This window comes from Canis aureus, chromosome 24, assembly GCF_053574225.1.
Source record: "Canis aureus isolate CA01 chromosome 24, VMU_Caureus_v.1.0, whole genome shotgun sequence".
NCBI lineage: Eukaryota > Metazoa > Chordata > Mammalia > Carnivora > Canidae > Canis > Canis aureus.
The window spans coordinates 49187821-49205894 of NC_135634.1; the positions used below are offsets into that span (position 1 = coordinate 49187821).

At 55.4% G+C, this 18074-nt stretch overlaps 1 long non-coding RNA gene across 1 annotated transcript; it reads left to right on the forward strand.

The window, feature by feature from the left end:
* Positions 1-7376: 7376 nt before the first annotated feature.
* Positions 7377-15709, forward strand: LOC144296556 (uncharacterized). Its single transcript, XR_013363646.1, has 3 exons — positions 7377-7623; positions 8710-8994; positions 14520-15709. It is a non-coding gene; the product is annotated as an uncharacterized LOC144296556 (long non-coding RNA).
* Positions 15710-18074: the final 2365 nt, after the last annotated feature.

An 18074-nucleotide genomic window follows, 5' to 3' on the forward strand; every position in this document is an offset into this window, starting at 1 on the left:
TGCAAGCCTGTGTCCTGGACAGACGGAGAAGAGGCAGAAACAGAGGTGTGGGTGTCCCCAGCATGATCCCCCGGGTGCCCGGAAACTGGTGACAACAGGACGCAGACATCATTGCTAAGCCCATTCATTCATTCATTCATTCATTCATTCTTCATACAAGTAAGCCATCTCCGAGGACCCGCCAGGAGCTACAGAAGCAAAACACAGACAAATGTACATGGTTCTCAGCACAAAGGAAGGCTTTGTCTGTATTCTCAGGGCACCCTCATGTCACCTTGTAATTCCCAAGGGAAGAGTCCCCTCCAGGTAGGTCTGGCGAGAAGCCTGGCTCAGACCTATCACCATCAAGGTGTTGGAGCCCAGGAAAAACGTCAGAAGCTTTCCCACCTCACGAATTCCTTAGACCCACAAGGATGGGGTACATTTCTGCGTAGTGTTTAGTGATAAGGACTCCAAAAGCCACACCATCGGGCTCCTCACCCAGCCCCTTGGAGCCTGGGGGAGCCCATCACCCAACAGCTGCAAGTGCAGCTGATAAAGGCTGTCACCTGCAGCTTTCTCCGCAGGCTTATCTTTGACCACCCACCCCCTTGGAAATGCTGGGAGCTTGTGCCCCCCTCCAGAAGGCAGACCGAGAGCCAGAGAGCAGGGGTGCAAAGCTCTCCAGGGCACATTCCACATGTGCTCCAGAGCACATCATCCGACGCACTTCCAGGGAGCCAGACCCAAAAGCGCCGTGAGCTAGGATGTCTGCACAAACCCCAGCTGCACCGACTCACCCGGGCCGGGTCCTCAACCTCTCCAGACTCAGCTTCCTCCTCTGTGAAGTAGGGGTAATGGGAACCCTTGCCATACAGTGCTCGTGCAGATGATGTGTGTGCGCTAACACACGTGAAGAGGCTGGAGCAAACCCCAGCCTGTAGAAAGCTCCTGTCACTTGTTCGCCCTGAGACAGGCAGGTGGCCTTTGCCAAGCCATGTGTCAGGCACCCCATACCCATCCCTTCCTCTTCCTATAGATCAGCACCCTCAAACCAGCCACCTGCCTATTTTTCATGTTAGGCGTCTTCAGTAGCATTTGCTCAGCCAGCACGTAGGTTGAAGGTTTATTTCCAGGGAGGAAGTGGGAAGAGCGGACTACAAGTATAGGAATACACAGAGCAGGGGCGCCTGGGGGCTCAGGCACTAGCGTGCCTGACTCTCGACTTCGGCTCAGGTCGCGATCGCAGAGCAGGGGCCTGGGACGGAGCCCTGCATCGCCAGGCTCCACGCTCAGCTGGGAGTCTGCTGGAGATTCTCTGTCTCTCTCCCTCTGCTTCTCTCTCTCTAAAATAAATCTTTTTGAAAAAATGTTTTAAGGGGATCCCTGGGTGGCGCAGCGGTTTAGCACCTGCCTTTGGCCCAGGGCATGATCCTGGAGTCCCGGGATCGAGTACCGCGTCGGGCTCCCTGCATGGAGCCTGCTTCTCCCTCTGCCTGTGTCTCTGCCTCTGTGTGTGTGTGTGTGTGTGTGTGTCTCATGAATAAATAAATATTTAAAAACATTTAAAAATATTTTAAAATATTTAAAAGAATGTTTTAAAATAAACACGCACAGCCTTCGCAGGCTGCTCTGAGCAGGGCAGCGATTGTAAACAGGGCTGTGGGTCAGAGTCCCCCGGGGGCTTTCATTAAAATGTCAGCTCCCCTCTGATGCCACCTGTCACCCTTGAATGTCTAATTCAACCACTTACCGAGAACCCCCCGCCCCCCACCAAGCACCCAGGAAGACGGGGGTCGTAAGGCCTTCCTGGAGGAGAAGCCTCCTGAACTGGGTCTGCAGGGACCTGTCACAGTTGTCCGATGGGTAGCAGCTGCGAAGGGGACGCTTCAAGCGGGGGGACATGAGAGCAGAGGGATGGGCCCTGGGGGGCCGTGCGACCGGAATGTGGTGGGGGTGGCAGGTCTGGTGGCAGGCGGGAGCTGGCTGTGGTGGCTCACGATGCCCACGACGGTCATGCTTCCCCTCCAGCCCCTCTCAGAGGCTCCCACAGTGCCCCCCCACACACTCCCTGCTTCCTGTCTCCCCATGGCATGCCACGGGGTAACCCACGATGCCCCACAGTGGGACCAGACCTCAAGAGGCCACTAGAACTTAGCAATGACTCTGAAGACCTTGGATCATCTTCTAGAATCTTCACTCCCCACCATCCTTCATCCCATTATGACCCTCAGGGGCCTCCTTTGCTGGATGAGAGGGGGCTGGACAAAGGTGGGGGCTTCTTCCCCCTGAGATCCCCACACTCCCATCCCCGGGGAGGGGGGTGTCCCCCCATCAGGCTGCACAGGGGTGCGGTCCTTCCTCCTGTAGACCCGCAGATGGATGATGGGAGCCCAGGGCCTTATCCAGCCACTGCAGCTGCTGAGATCATTTACAACAGGGAACCTTGAGGAAAGGGGGTTCACGCAGGTACACAGGACGATACAGCATTCACTCTGCGTTGTTCACCTGGAATTTACCATTAGTCAGCACAGGCCAGGAGCAGATGTCACAACACAGCAAACAGACACAGCCCCAGCCATGGCAGAAATTGAAATATGATAAAACACAGGAAAAGACCAAAAAAAAAAAAGTGAGTCTATAATTGGGACTTTGTGCGTGTGTGTGTGTGTGTGATACAGCTGCGCTTCAAGTTGGTAATGTCTAAGATCATTGGAATCGATGCTGTGGGCACATCATGGTGTTATTTAGATAGAAACACTGCAGCAGCCTTAGCGGAGACAGAGGTGTGGAATGCGCACTGCACAAGGTCTGCAGCAAAGCTTAACATCGTGTTACTCTGTTGCCTCTGAGTTATGGCAAGAGGCAATGATACATATGGTTTTTTTTTTAAGATATCATTTATTTATTTATTTATTTATTTATTTATTTATTTATTTATTTATTTATTTATTTATGAGAGTGCACACACATGCACAGGCCGGGGCTGGGGGGAGGCAGAGGGAGAGGGAGAAGCAGACTCCCCGCCGAGCAGGGAGCCCGACACCGAGCTCCACCCCAGGACCCCGGGATCGTGACCTGAGCCGAAAGGGAGACGCTTCACCGACTGAGCCGCGCAGGTGCCTGGACACACCTGAGTTTTTAGGAATGACTTTCACTATCAAAGGAGGTTACAAAACCACCGTAAGCTACGCGCGCTCCCGGTTCTTCGGGCCCCTGAGAGCGCAGGATGGCAGGGGCGCCCGGGTGATGCAGCCTGAGCCCGGCCATCTCCCTGGTGGCCGGAGAGCACCTCCTGGGGCCCCGACCTCCCGGCCCCGGAAGTGCCTCCTTCACCCCGCATCCAGAGACTTGGGGCGCAGCTACAGAAAGGTATCCGGAGACCATGTTCTACAGACGGGTGCTTCAGGGGTTGTCTCGGAACCCACGTGGTCAGTTCTTTCTATAATTTTTAAAGAAATCTTACTTCTCTTGATCTCGATCTTATAACCCCTCCTCCCAGCAGATCTCTCCTTTTCTCTCATTCCAATTACCTTTCATAAAGGGTTACGTGTGGGTGCCTGGGCGGCTCAGCTGGTTACGCGACCCACTCCTGGTTTCAGGTTTTTAGGATGGAGCCTCATTGCTCAGCAGGGAGTCTGCTTGATATTCTCTCTCTCCCTCTGCCCCTCACCCCGCTCACCCTCTCGTGCTCTTTCTCTCAAAAAATTAAATTAAGGGGATCCCTGGGTGGCGCAGCGGTTTAGCGCCTGCCTTTGGCCCAGGGTGTGATCCTGGAGACCCGGGATCGAATCCCACGTCGGGCTCCCGGTGCATGGAGCCTGTTTCTCCCTCTGCCTGTGTCTCTGCCTCTCTCTCTCTCTCTGTGTGACTATCATAAATAAATAAAAATAAAAAAAAATTAAATGAAATGAAATTAACAAATAAAGGGTTTTGAGTGTATGGGGTCAGGAATCTCAATCGCTTTAGGAAAACTCAGTATGCAAATTCTAAAATATTATGTATGTCATATATAATAACATATAAGTATGATAACATAAATATAACATGTATAAATAACATATTATGCATTTATTATATTATATGACATTATGTCATACTAACCAATTTTTCATTTGATTAAATATAATACGCAGGTTCTCACAACCAGTTGTATACAATCATCCCTGGGACGTATCCTCTCAGGATACGTGCTGATGAAGGTGTCCGTAGCTTTCTGGAACCCTGGAGGATTTCAGGCGGAGGCCCAGCTGCTCAGGGCTGGCCACGTCCTTCCTTCCCCGTGGGTTCGGTCTGACATGGCACAAGGGTTGAGGAGGTCCACTTCTACTCTTCTCACCCCTACGGGAGTCCTTACATCTGAGTCCAGGCTCCCAGACTGGCTCCAGTTACACCAGTTATACCCACCAGGGAGACAGACAGACACATAGACATGCATACCTACGGACACACACACAGACCTGCATGTCAGGTATGCCTGTCTATGCCTCCCACAGACAGCTTTGGGGCTCCGGGATGCTGGCCTCCCTCCCTCGGGCTCCACCCCCATTCCCAGTGTCTGCAGCTCCCCGAAGTTAATTCGAGGTGGGAACCACTCAGGGTAACACCCGCGGCCCTGCAGCGATGTGAGCTCACGGTGGCCAGAATCTTCCAGCATTTCGAGAAAAGCTGCAAAACCTCATTTTTTGTGGGACATCGAATTTTCAAATATAGGAGTAAATATTCCTTGGAACGAAATGGGTCCTGCAGGCGTCCGGGCTTCGCGTCTGCTTCGCAGATGATCCAGCTCACACAGCAGAGCGCCTCCTCACCAGCGAGCTGGCCCCGCACCACCGAGGGCTCCCCATCTTTCAGGCCCCTCCCGGCTGCACTCCCCCCGCCCCCAAAAGCCTGCCTGAAATGTTCTAACTCCCTCTTGATGTAATTTATTAGAGCATTAGCTGAATTATAAATGTGTCTATTCAAACAGGGGCCTGGCCAGTGAAATTTTAACCAACTACCAGATTTCCAACTGTTTTCCATTGACCCACATATTAAAATAGTAGAAGCCGTTGGTCTCATGAGGTTTCTGGACAACCCTGGATCCAGCAAAAATGACGCTCCAGTTGTGGAATTTCACTAGGCAACAGGCCCCAAACAGAAAATGTCAGCACTTCTGAGGAATAGTGCAGCGTTTCTGGTACACTCTCTCCCACCCCGTGTCTTTATCCAGTTTCTGTTCTTTTATTTTTACCACTCCTTTTAAGGGATCGTGTGTGTTTTTATTACTATAAGCAGTACTTACCTCCCTAAAATGACCCTTTCTGACTCATCCTGCATCACCTAAAATTATCATGCTGTCCCCTTCTGTGGAATCAGGCTCTACTCTGCGGAAATGCCCACCCTGGAAGGGCAATGGACTTGTGCTTTCCTCACGGGGGTCTGGGTTTTAAGGAGTACAGACAACTAGTCAACCCAGAGGAAGGCCAGCTCAGGGGAGAGCAAGGCCAGTGTCAAGGTCCAGCCAAGGGTCCTCGAGCCTGGAGGAAGACTCAGGCACCAGCATCATCCAACGGGAGCCATCAAGGTACATCCAGGAGAAGCCAGATTTCCAACCGTTTTACATTGACCCACCTATTAAAATAGTTGAAGCCAACATGAAGTTGGTCTCATAAGGTTTCTGGACAACCTCGGGTCCAGCAGGAATGACCCTTTCTGTGCCACACAGAATACGAGCATCTGCTAAATGAATAGAAATTGAGAGAGACCCCCTTCAAGCAGCTTATTATCCTTCCATTCGGTGTCACAGAGCATAATAGCTCCCTGGAGGCCCAAGAAGTGGCTGTTTCCCCTGGTCTTCTCCGACAAGTCTCTGCAGAGAACTCACTCTACGGGGATTTAGGTTGGAAAGGGGACATGTCAGGGGTTTAGGGACTATAGTGGGTCCAGTGGTGGCCCCCCCAATGATATGCCCACATCCTAAGCCCCAGAAACCCAGAACGTGACTTTATTTGGGAAAACGTCTTTGCACATATAATTAATTTCAAGGTTTTGAGATGGAAACACCTTGGATTACCGGTGGGCCCTGGGCAATGAACAGCCCTTATAAAGGATTGAAGGCTGAAGAGCCAGGAGAGGAGGACTTGGCTGAGAAGAAGGGACTGATGTGCCACAAACCAAGAAACACCTGGAACCAGAGCCCCAGAAGCTGCAAGAGGCAGGGGAGGACCCTCCCGAGAGCCTCTGGGGGGCCACGGCCCTGCTGACATCTTGATTTCAGACATCCAACCTCCAGAACGGTGAGAAAGTAAACTTCTGTTGTTTCTAGACCATCAAGTTTGTGGCGATGGTTACAGCGGCCCGGGAAAATGCAAGAGGGAGCTGCCCTCAGAAGGGGGCTCACGGGCCCGATGCCCAGCCAGGACGAGGATACGAGGTCACTTGGGGTGTGGACGGTCAGGTGTGAGGATCGACAGCAAGGGTCCCTAACAAACAAGCTGCCCACCTCCAGGTCACTCTGCGCAGGACCTTCCGTCGGCATCCCAAGGCCTCCACTCCACATACGTGCCTGACACAGCGATCCAAGAGCACAGAAAGCCAACACGTGTAGGGAAAAGGGAAAGGAGACAAGAGGGTGATGGAGACTCTGCATAAAATCTCAGAGAACAAGATAAAATAACAGATTCTTAAAACAACTAAACTACTCCAAAACATTAAAACAACAACAATAGAGTAATCATGATCACTGGAGAGTTAAATATATGAGGATGAGAACCAAAAAACCCCCCAAAAGTGATAGAAACAAAGTTGAGGGGCACCTGGGTTGGCTCAGTGGGTTGAGCGTCTGCCTCCGGCTCAGGACATGCCCCTAGGGTCCTGGGATCGAGTCCCACATCGGGCTACCTGCTCAGCGGGGAGTCTGCTTCTCCCTCTGCCCCTCCCCCTGCATGTGCTCTCTCTCTCTCAAATAAATAAATAAAATCCTATTTTATTATTAAAAAAAAAAAAAGAAACAAAATTGAGGAAATTACCAAGATGGTGGAATAGAACTAAAAGGACTTTGCAACCAAGGCACCAAGATGAGACCATGAACAGGTCAGTCAACCCCAGAAGTCTTGACACAGAGAAGGGAAATTGTGAAAGAAGTGGCTCGGGGAGACGCCAGAACTGAGGGCCTGCAGTCGACAGACCGGGGCCTGGGGGGAGCCCTGGCCCTTGGGGCCCCCCCGAAGCCCGCGTGGTGAGCAGATGGTCCTGCTCGGTCCCTCTGCCCCTCCCTGCGCCCGCTCGGCTCCGCCGGAGGCCTCAGCACTCTCATTTGGGGACTACACAGTAATAACATTTACATGCTTTCCCGTTGAGTAAACGATCCCGAAATCGAATCTAAAAGTTAAACAGGCCCGCGCCCGCACCACGTAGTCTCCCTCCACGCTTGTCCTTCTAGAAGCCAACAGTCCCAGGGCAAGGGCACGCACGCCCTGGACGCGGGGTCCACACCCCACCTGCTGCCCCCGCATCCCAGGGACGCCCCGCTTCCCGCCCGTTCCCTCCGGCGCCCTGGCCTCCCTCCCCAGGCCTCCTCGAGGACGCAGGCCGGCCTCCTTCTCCAGCCTCCCCTACTCAGGGGTTTGTGGTCCAGTGGCTTCCTGCGGAAAGGGGCGGCAGGTAAGCTCCCGAGGCCTGAGCGGGACGCAGGGCACCTGTCACTCCCTCATCCCCTAGCAGCTGCTGAGCGTGTGTGCAACACGGACAGACAGCCGCTCTCCCTCCCACCTGGAGGCGCTGCCCCTGGGACTCCCCGGGGCCCCCCAACCCACGGGGCTGCTGCTGGGACCTGCTGCCCGTCTGGCGCTTGAGTTCTTTGCAGGGCATCTTCCCCCCCTTTCTCTGCTTGGCGCTGCCTCTCCTCTCCCTCTGCCCTGCCTGCTCTCCCCTGCTGGCCTCTCTGGCCGGGAGGACAAACGGAAACAGGAGGAGAGGAGGCCCGGGAGCCCCAGCTGCAGCAGGGGGTCCCCCGGTGGCCTGTGCTGTGCTGCTCACGGCAGCTCTGGACCAAGACCCCCTTGCCCCCCAACCCCCCGGCCTGCTCACGGGGATGGGCCAGGACCTGTGCACCTGCAGCTCCCCCACCCTCCGCGCAGGAACCTTCTCAAAGGCACCAGCTCACCAGCCCAGCCAGGAAGCCCTGCGGGGTGGGGGGGCCACCAGGGAGCCCACGGGGAGCAGGAAGGCTGTCCCCACTGTCAGTTCCCCAGGCCACTGCTAGTCACACCGGCGAGCTCCTAAACGGACCGGACCGTAGGCCTCTTCTCCCTTTGTCTCTGTTTCTTTGTCTTCTGAACTGTTTTCCAGAGGATTCCTTCTCCCTCTCAACCTCTACTTCTGACTCCACGGCACTTGCTGGCTGTGGCTGCTCTGCTCTCATAGGTCTGTGTTCATGTTTCATGGATGCATCACATTTTCTCTAATTCACCGAAGACGCTAACGAAGCTGGGTTTGGGTTAGAGTTTTTTATGTCTTTTTACTTTTTTCTTCTGATCTTGATGGGTTGTTGGTTTTTTTTGTTTTTTTTTTCTTTGTTTTTTTTTTTTTAATTTTTATTGTGTCAGTTGGATCATCTGCAAAGCAGAGTTTAGGAATGAATGACACGGGTTGGCAGCAAAGCCTATGATGGTTAAAATCCAAGCAGGCGAGCATTTCCAGCTGGCCTCCAGATACCAAGCAAGCTCAGGCTGCCTCCTCCTTCTGCAGTTCGTATCACACCACCCGCAGGGCCAGAGATGCCAGCTGGAGGAGGGGCGCCCCTCCCACTGTGGCAGGTGACGGAGAGGGGGCCTGGTGCCCCCTGGTCCTGCCCAGCTCCATCCCAGAAGCACCATTTCCACAGTAGAATGGACTCCCCCACCCCACCACCCCAGGCACACCCAACTTCGTGTCATGGTGGGTGATAGAAGAAGGACGAACCCTCTTAAAGATCACGTTCTTAAAATCTTCAAAGGCAGCGCAGACGGTGCCAACCCACCCAGCTTCCGGAAGGTGACATTGTTTTTGATTCACTACCTTGGCCTAAGGGGGGTGAGGGGACTTTCCAGCACTTCCACTTGGTCTTCCCGTTATGGTTGCTCTTTCTCTGCATTCCAAGGGTCCAGCTCAGGATTGACCCCTCTGTACGGGTCCCCCTGCGGTCGTGAATGCAGCACAGTAATAACCAACCATTTCTGCTGTCCTCATATTGTTGCCTCCCTATTTCTAGCAGACTGACTGATCACACTTGTCCAGGCGTCCCCGTCGCTGGGACAATCTCTCAAGTCACCACCATTAAAACTGTTGGCATCTGGGCCCCCCGTCTTGTGCCAGGCCCCATCCACAGCCCACATACCACTAGGGATGGGAGCCCCCTTGCCAACCAGGCTGCGAGCCATCTCTCCCCTAAACCTAATTCTTGGGTCCTCTGCAAAGCAGAGACGTGCAAGAGATTTATTGGGCGCCAACACCTGTGAAAAATAAAAGGGGGGAGGAAGCCAGAAGTGTGAAGAGCCCTCAGATGGTGATGCAGGTCTAGCTCCTGTGGAAGGAGAGGGGAAAAAGGACCAGGAGGGGACGCCCCCCACCCTCCACCCCATGGGCCATGCAGCCCTGAGCACATCTCAGCCGGGCCCTTGGGAGTCTGGGGCACAGGTCACCCTCTTAGAGGACTCCCACGCAGGCTGGAACCAGTGAACCCCGTACCCCCGATGGTGCCCATCCCTGGGCTGACCTCGGCTGGGGTGTTTCTGAAGGGAGATCAGAGGGCACCCCTCCCACCCCTCTCTGAGCGCTCTTTCCTTCTGCATTTGGGTGTGAGTGTGAGGGAGTGTGAGAGTGAGAGTGCCCTACTTCGCTCCTCTCCAGCAGGTTGCCAGCTCAGCTCGCCTTCCATGGCCGGTGGGGCCGGCCGGCAAGAGCGGACTGCCAGGGCCTGGCCCTGGTGTGCCCAGCACAGCCGTGCCAATGTCACCCCTCCCAAAATAACTCGTTAGGTGTCTTCAGAGCAGATGCTCGGTCGGCCGGTGGGCGTGTGGGCTGAGTTTGCAGGGGAGGTGGAGCGGCCTGGGAGGGGAGCGAGGCTTACACTGCAGATGTTCTGGGAGTCAGGGGGTCAGGGGGGTGCATCTCCACTTAGCCCCCCAGTTCAGATCCGCAGCCCCCCCACAGGGCCGCCCTGAGCCCCGGGCATCCCCTCGGTACTGCCCCCGTGCGCGTGTCCGTGTGAGGACCCTCCAGCCGCTCTCCAAAGGCAGAGAAATCTCGCCTCCTCGGAGGCACCCCCTCCCATTCTCTTTCTTTTCCTGAGTTGATAAGGTCACCTCCAATCCCACTTCGGAAATAATCAACTCACAAAATTTGTATTTCTCGGACTGCAGAGGCGAAGCTTACAAATCTTGCTCTCTGGCCGCGTCCCCTCACCCCACCCCCTCCCCCCGACTCTGCTGTTGGCTGCACCCCGAGCACTGCCCCACAGCTCATCCCCCCCTGCTGACTCTGAAACAGGATCGGGGCCTCGTGTACCCTGTTCCACATGCAAAAAAATCCTCCACCTGCCAAGACGTTAGCAGAAGCAGCGGAGATGTCCACTGCTGGATGTCTCGGGATTGCCCGGGAGAAAGCAGTCACGACTCCCCCAAACGCCCCTAAAATAATCGTCAGCCTGGCTCCCACTGCGCTGCCGTGCTAGGGGGCTCCTGCCCCACATCCTGTCCTTGCAGCCCCCTCAGGGCGCCTCCCTCCTTCCTCTGCACGCCCCCACCTTGGGGCCTCCTCCACTGGGCCACAGCGCCCCACAATTCACTAAAGCCCACTCACTGATGAAGTGTCGACTAAAGCCAGCATCGTCCCACTTGTCCCAGAGACGCAGCGTGGCTGGGGGGTGGGGGGGCCTTGGGGATGCCAGAGTTGGCCCACTTGGACCCCTGAGGTCTCCAGCCGGAGACGGCCAGTGAGGCCCAAAGTCACCAGTGTCCAGCGGGGAGGACTGTCCCAGCGGAAGAGGAGACAGTGTCCATGGAGGTCTCAATATCCACCCGGACTCAGGGCCTGGCAAAACAGACCAGAGGGCTGGGGACACTGGCTGGCATCTCCGTCCTACACGTGTGTCCCACCTCCGGCCCCACGGTCCGGACAGAGATAAGGGTCACACACGTGAGAAGTTAAATGCGTTAGAGTTTTCATGCCAGCACTGGAAGAAGCTGCATCCTGGGCCTTGTCTAAATCCCCAGATTTGCATGTAATTATATGCACAATTATGCAGCATGCCATTCTTTCCGCCCCACGAAATGTGGCTTAAGTGAACATTCGAGCGGCGCCATCCGTCCCATACTGAGCACATGCAAGATGAAGGTGACTCACAAACCCTTTCGGCTTGTGTCTGGACTGCCCCAGTGAGGAGAGGATTGCTCAGCTCCAGGAGACACAGACCCCTGCAGGGGGCGGCTCGGCGCCCCCCTGGGACGGCATGTTCCTGCACAGCGCACTCTCCGGGGTGGGGAGGCTCGGTATGGGGCTCTGGTACAACGAGCAACAGCCCCAAGCACCACCCAGCAGGTCACTCAGCAGGAACGAGAGCTGTGGGTGCCCCATCGGGGTCCTCTCCCGGGACCGTGAACAGCTGACAGGTGTGTGAGGGCCCACGACCTGGCTGGGCCTGGGGGGCCCCAGATGCGGCACAGTGGGAACTAAGCAGGGTCGCCCCTGGGTCCCCCACCCTCCTGCTGGCCCTGACGCCTCCCCCACCCCAGCTTCCTGTGCCCCAGGCCTCTGGCTGACTCTGACCCTGCCTCGCACCTGGACCGTTGCCACCCCTACCCTGGCATTGCGAGATGGGGGAGCCCGACATAGCCAAGGGCTTGGGACCACGTGGGAGCACGATGTCTTCCTTGGGTAACCAACAGCTGGGAAGAGCTCAGAGGGCAGGATGGGTGGATCCTTAGTGGGGCTCCTGACACCTGCCCTCACCAGGGCCTCAGCGATGCTGTGGGCCTGACCACCGTGTAGAGTACGGTTCTTTGGAAAAAATGCATTTTTTCCACGTATTGAACAACACCCAGTCCTGATTCTCCAACTAAGATTTCCACAGATATTCCTCTGGGCTTGATTATTGCAGTGAGTCGGAGCAGCTGAGTCGGAGCAAAGGTATTCAGGGGCATGGGTAGGGAGCCTGATGAGCCCACGGAGGGAACACCTGGCTGAGGCAAACTATGAATCACAATGAGACGAGCTTCACCAGGACAGTGTTCCCGGCTGTGGGAGGTGGGGGGCAGAGGAAGAAGGAGAGAAAGAGATGGAGAGAGGAGGAAGGAAAGAGGGAAGGAAGGAAGGATGGGAGGAGGGAAGGAAAGAAGGGAGGGAGGGAGGGAAGGAGGAAGTCACTTCTGCTAGGTGTGGATTTGACAGTAAGACGCTCAGGAAGCAGCCCTGAGCAGTCGTAGGTGAGGGCAGGAGCCTGATATCCTCCAACCAGGGGTCATTTTCATGTCTCTGCCCTTAAGTCTCACAACACCCTGTTTAAATCTTCATACTTTACTCTAACACGCTTTGCTGGTCCAGTCCTCCCGAGAAGCTGACACCCAGACGAGATTAGCCATCCAGGAGGGTGCTTGGGGGAAGCCGAGCACGACAAGGACAGGGTACAGGGGGAGGTGGGTGAGTCTGCAGACAGGGAGGCTGCCCAACTCCACACGAGGAGAAGGGAGGAAGAGCTTCAGACTCCAGTGTGCCAAGAGCATCTTAGCCAGCTTGGGGGCATGTCCTTGTGCCAAAGTGTCCCTTGGAGGGGGTTGCACAGCTCTCAGAAACTAGCCTGTGACAGGGCCCCACGCAAGTGCCCAGAGCAGCCATGGACGTGTGATCTTTTTTGTTTGTTTGTTTGTTTGTTTGTTTGTTTCTTAGATTTATTTTTTACACTTTTTTAATTTAAATTCAATTTGCCAGCATATTGTATAATAGCCAGTGTTCCTCCCATGAAGTGCCCTCCTCAATGCCTGTCACCCAGTCACCCCATATCCCAGCCCACCTCCCATTCTGTAACCCTTTGTGTTTCCCAGAGTTAGGGGTCTCTTATGGTTTGTCTCCCTCTCTAATTTTTCCCACTCAGTTCCCTTCCTTTCCCTTATAATCCCTATCACTATGTCTTATATTCCATGTATGAGTGAGACTATATGATGATTGTCCTTCTCCAATGGACCTATCCATCAGAGATGGATGCATGATCTTACTGAGTGAGAAGCCCCATAGCAGGGAGCCTGATCCCAATTGTTCACCTGAAAACATTACCATCCGAAAGAATTCTTTTCTTTTTTTAATGATTTTATTTATTGATTGATGAGAGACACACAGAGAGAGGCAGAGGGAGAAGCAGGCTCCTTGCAGGAAGCCTGAAGTGAAACTCGATCCTGGGACCCCGGGATCACACCCTGAGCCAGACCCAGATGTTCAACCACTGAGCCACCCAGGTGTCCCCAAAAGGATCCTTTTCATGTAATTTGCTTGCCTGTCCCTTGGTGTTCCCCTCCATACAAGTACAGGCTCCCCAGGCTCCCCAAGGCTGGGACCTTTCTTTACCTATTGCATGAACCCCTGGCCCCTGACCCAGGGCCAGACACCGAGTAGGTATTCAAATGTTTGTGGAGCAGGAGAATGCATGGAGGCAGATCGTGGCTTGACACATTATTATATTGCAACAGAGATTTTGAAACCAGGGCAATTTAAGTCGCCAAATCAGAATAAGAAATATTCAGAATTTTTTTTCTTGCTTGCTATCTCAAAAAAAAAAAAAATCACTTAATTGATAGTAAGAAACAAAAGTGTCGCAGGAGCTCATGAAGAGTGTAGCCATCGTGACCCCTGGTGCTGGGGACGCTCTCAATGTGAGCCTTCTCAGCAGAGAAGGTTTGTGATACACAAAACTACGCGTGGTATTATTTTCCTACGTCTGTTAGGCTTTCCAAAGGAAAACATTCCTTAATTGAGGAGGGGGGAAAAAGGATTGGATAGCGAGCCCCGCAGCCTGATTTTTGGCTTAAGGATACAGAAGTCATGTAGATGGGAGCTCGGTGTCCGTGCACATTAATCGCCTCCGGTACCAAGCAGGGCTAGGACATAAGCCTACAGCTGTTTCACCGTATAATGTTATATAAACAGAGCCCTCTGCACACTAGGGCAAAAGATAAACATTTGGGACAGAATAATTAGAAAAACCTGAAACCACCATAATCAGAAACAGCCCCCGAAAGTGCCTAATTTTAAGACAGCATTCTGTTACGGGTTTTACTAAGAGGTTTTCTTTTTTAACGAGGGTGGGGGTGGGTAATCCAAATGCGTGTGCTACTAAGTCTAACAATGTTCAAAGACTTTTTCATGACACTCGGTGTTTTAATCATTCCTGAGGGGACACGGAGTCCTTGACACACAAAGGACACAGGTTGGGGGGAGATTCCAGCTCGCCCCACAACGACAACAAGGTTATGCTTGGAAGTGGCTGGCTTTGATTACCCGTGTGGTGCTTGCTTTTTTTTTTTTTTTTTAAGATTGTAGGAAATCTCCACACCCACCGTGGGGCTCGAGCTCACCACCCCGAGTTCGAGTCGCAGGGTCTTCTGACGGAGCCAGTGGGCGCCCCTGCTTGTAAGGCTTTTGATTTCAAAGCGGGAGGCAGAGCAGACGTGGCCTGACTCGCCTGGACCTGAGCGGCCCCCGACCAGCATCTCCGCCCCCCCATCCGCTCCTCTCCTGCAAGGTCGACCTTGTAGACAGATGTCGGGGGACCACGTGCCGCCCCCTCTGCAGCAGCCCTGGGTGACGGGCAGACAAAGCGGATGCTGGGAGACACACCTGCTCACACACCTGAGCGTCCCCGGTGAGGAACAACCACGCGTGCCCGGGCAGGTGGGCCCGTGCTCCTGTCTGCCCGGCCTCCGGACCTCCGCCAACGACCTCTTAGCCATCATGGCCTGTAGCTCCCAACGTTTCCCAACTGGGAAATGGAAGCCAGAAAGGTCGGGAGGCAGACCTGGAATCAGCAACCGCCAGGCAGTGCCCAATCCCTGCCCGGGCCTGGAGGTTCCACGGGACTTGAATCCGCACACCTTGCTTCAGTCTACACTCACTCTGCAACTGGGGGTGCGGGGACATTGTTTATGCGTCCATCAGTGACTCTTGCTGGAGCTGCTCTAGGCCGGAAGGACACAGGGGTGAACAAACCAGGGATGACCCCAGCACCCCCCCCAGCATCCCCGTGGGAGGACAGATGGCCCAGACACAAAGCGCCCAGTCCACGGAGCTCGGGCTGGCACGGGACGAGGAGGGGGCCTGACCCGTCCTCCACCTCACCTCCTCGAGCTGCACCTCTCTCCTCCCCCAGAGCTCGCCAGCCATCCGCTCTCCCTCTGTGTCTGAGCCTGGCTGTCCCCTGGCCACCTGCCCGGGCAGGTGATGAAGCTGACGGGGAGGGACAAACGACAGGGAGGCCGGGCCAGGTGCAGGCCCAGCTGGGGCAAAGAAGGAGAAGGAGGCCGCCCGGCCGTCCCGCTGCCTCTGGAAGCTGCCGCACTCACGGGATGCTTCTCGGCCCCCGATCTGAGCAGACTTTTACCAGGCTGGAAGAGAACACCCAGAAGAGAAGGAAAATAAAACTCTCCCTTCAGAATGCCAAGATGGGGAAATTTATCTTTGCACTTAAAAAAAATTTTTTTTGGAATAACATGATATGTCTGAGGCCCGTCTTGGAGTGGGAAGTTGTATTTATCCAACTGTTCCTTGTTATCTCCCTTCCCACCATGACAGGGTGAGGGCGAGTCTGGTCTGTGGGACTCTCAGAGTGGTGGGTGGGACAGCAGTGCGAGGTCAAGGCCCCGTCCCTACCCTGCAAGACCCCTCCCTACAAGCCCGTCTCTCTCCCCCTCTTCCCCTCTCTTCCTCCCTCCTCCAGGAGAGCATTTTGCATGCAGCCCCATCCTCCCATTTCCACCTCAGCCAAGGGACACGTCATGGCCCGACATACATGATCCTGGAAAAAGAGCGTGCGTGCGGGGCCTCCATGGAATCTCCACGTCTCGCTCCGGTTTCCCAACATCCCCATCCAGATCTTATAGGATGACACTTCTGTCAAAGATTTAAAAACCATTCTCAGGGGATCCCTGGGTGGCGCAGCGGTTTGGCGCCTGCCTTTGGCCCAGGGCGCGATCCTGGAGACCCAGGATCGAATCCCACGTCGGGCTCCCGGTGCATGGAGCCTGCTTCTCCCTCTGCCTATGTCTCTGCCTCTCTCTCTCTCTCTCTCTCTCTCTCTCTGTGTGTGTGACTATCATAAATAAATAAAAATTTAAAAAAAAAAAATAAAAAAAAAAATAAAAAAAAAATAAAAACCATTCTCAGGAAACCCAAGGGTTCCTATTTGACCCAGGCTGGGCTAACACATCCCACCGGGGGCAGAGAATGGGGCTCAAGATGCTCATGTGGGGAGAAGGCAGCCCGGAGGGAAAGGCGTCCAGGGCTCCCGGTGTCTGCACAGGGCTGAGCCCAGCACCTCCATCCACGGCCTCTTCCTCCATAAATAACCCGAAAGCCAGCCTGGAGCAGTCGTCCTCAGGGGCCTCCAGCCAGGGGCACTGCCCTGCCTCCTTCCTGACGCCATGAAGGCCGTGTCATGTCCCAGGCATGGTCCCGTGCTCGGCCTGAGCTCGATCACTCGTTCCTCACGCATGTGGAGGACCTTCTCCATGTTGGCTACTCTTCTGCGATGCCCTGGAGACGGACAGGCCAGGACCCTGGGCCTCGGGGGCCTCCCCTGCAGAGGAGGAGCCAGCCCCACGTCTGCATCAGTACGTGAACACCTGTGATGTTCACTGGGGTAGTGAAACCAGCCTCTGTGGGGCTTGAGAGGAGTCAGGGACCTGACTGGAGTCATGACCCGGAAAGCTCCAGAAGGTTGGGCCATTACTCCGAGTGCAAGGAGATGACTTGAGGCCCGAGGGCAGAGGAAGCGCAAGGTCGGGCTGGAGGGAGGGTGGTGGGGGATGGAAACCAGCCAGGGCGAGGACACGGTCAGGGAGGCGAGACGGGCCGGGGCCAGGCCAAGAAGGGGTCACACTACGCCCCGTTCTAATGCTGCCAAGTGGCAGTGACCAACTGGGTCCTGGTCTCCGGTGGACAAAGTCGATCTTTTCAAATCCCAGAGTGAACACGCTCAGGCCACGTTCAGGCCACATGTAGAGTCAATACATTTCTGCCCAAAACATTGCTTCTAGCAGGTGTCATGGAGTTGGGGAAAAGCATACCCGGCCACAGCACAGGCCCGAGGAGGTTGCAGGGCCCTGCACCATCGTGGCCAGCAGCTGGCCAGGTCCTCGCCCCTGAGGAGGGATGATGACAAGGCTGATGTCAGAGGCACAATGAGCTGAAATGCAGAGGGACTGGCCACCTCCCCAACGCCCAGTCACGCCGGCCCCCTCCTAGGCCATGGTCTGCTTCACCATGCACGGCGAGGGCAGCAGGACAGCACCGGCCCAGAACGTGCACACCAGCCAGGCGCCCCCCCCCCCACAACCACGTTCACACTGCTCTGGGGGCAGGTGGGACCGACGCCCATCTCTCTCCCTCCTGGGCTCTCTGGGGCACTCTTGGCTGCAGCCGAGATCCCCTGGCATCTGGCCCGCACTGTCCTGGGGTCCCTGAGACATCCCTGGCCATGTGGGGTGAGCACTGGTGCAGGGAGGGGGCTCGGCAATCAGGCCAAGACCCTGGGCCGGCCGGGCGTGCCCCCCTGGTGGCCGGGAGGGAGGCCCTTGCGGCTGAGGCTCCCAGACCAGGCAGCGCCAGCGACCGCTCCCTTCACTGCAGAAGGTTCTCCGGGCGGGCGCGGTGCCCAGCACGGCTCTCGGGGGCCGTCACTCTGCGGACACTCTCCGCAAGAGCGCTCGCCGTGTTCCAAGCCGGCCCTCCATCCGGCCCGTCCTTCATGCACCTTGTGCCCCGGTCCGCCGCCTGCCTTCTCGTCTCCTTGGCGGATCCTTCTATAGAGCGTAAGTTTTCCTTCCCACGGGGTCTAATTCATCAATTCTTTCCTCCCACGGGGCACACTGTCC